Below are 1,097 nucleotides of genomic sequence, written 5' to 3' on the forward strand. Positions count from 1 at the left end.
TCAAAGTTACACCCTGCCTGCATGAGAGTTATTGGCTTTTCATGCAAAATAGATGTCTTTCAACATGTAATTCATTGAAACTTTAGGAGAAGAGTTTTGAAAGCACCTAAACCAGTTGCCATTGAGTTGATGCTGACTCATGACGACGCCACATGTGTCAGTAGAATTGCTCTCCAAAGAGTTTGCACTGGATAGTTTCAATGGATGATCAAGAGAAGTGCTCATTGGGCCTTTGTTCCAGGGTGTCTCTGTGTGGGCACGATCCTCCATCTTTTGGTAAACAGGCAAACATTAAACGTGTGCCCCACCCCCAGGCTTGAAAGATAATGACACCTGTAGTCCTAACCTCTGGAAGTAGTTATTGGTTCTGGAGGGGGAGAGATTGGGTCAGCTCTTGAACTTGGACGATCACAAAGACAGCACACTTTCTTGGGGGAAGGATGAGCTGTGTGGAGTCTCATTAAGGATCAGTGGCTAAAGTTGAATTAGGAGTGTCGGGGATGAGACAAACCCAAGAAATATGTGACCTGGCCCATCAGTAGGATTTGGTGACTGGTTGAATGTGTGAAAAACAAGGAATATAATGTCCAAGGATTGTTCTAAGTCTAGAATGACCCCTGCTTGGGCCAATGGCTAGAAAGAAGCTAGAATGCAGGAAGGAAAACATGTTTTGAGAAGTCAATAGGCTCCATTTGTGCGTTCAGACATACCTCATTTTAGGATCCTGGGATGTGGAAGTCAGTTGTCAAATTTTAATTTACCTTTTTTAAACCCCCAGGGTTTTCCACCAAAGAAGCCTCACTAAACTAAGTCAACCTGAGTAAAGCCGGGCTGTTTGGTTGGAGCTGGTATCCGCAGAGGGGCTCCGTGCCCGCCTCTGCCTTCTCCAGGCCGGCCAACTCCGTGTTCTCCGAGACAGCACGGCCTTCTCCGGAATTCTGAGTAAGGAGCACTCCTTGGAAGCAGGAGTCTTTGGTCTTCCGAGTCTGAGCTCAGAAGGAGAGCTGCCAGCTCCTTTAGGTCACTGAGTAAGTCTTTTTATTTGTCTCTTTCCTTGGTATCAAGATGCCAACCTCTGTTTTTCCTTTACTATCATT

General features: G+C 45.9%; 1 protein-coding gene across 2 annotated transcripts in view; it reads left to right on the plus strand.

The window, feature by feature from the left end:
• Positions 1–781: 781 nt before the first annotated feature.
• The window catches only part of SMAD9 (SMAD family member 9), a 50,624-nt gene continuing 50,308 nt past the window's right edge, over positions 782–1,097 (plus strand). For both annotated transcript variants that reach the window (XM_004711245.2, XM_004711246.2), the window contains exon 1: positions 782–1,028. The gene's annotated coding sequence lies outside the window, so the exon portion shown is untranslated. The remainder of the gene's footprint in view (positions 1,029–1,097) is intronic.

The sequence above is a fragment of the Echinops telfairi genome, unplaced genomic scaffold (genome assembly GCF_000313985.2).
Source record: "Echinops telfairi isolate 266 unplaced genomic scaffold, ASM31398v2 ScPeMD7_11;HRSCAF=52, whole genome shotgun sequence".
NCBI lineage: Eukaryota > Metazoa > Chordata > Mammalia > Afrosoricida > Tenrecidae > Echinops > Echinops telfairi.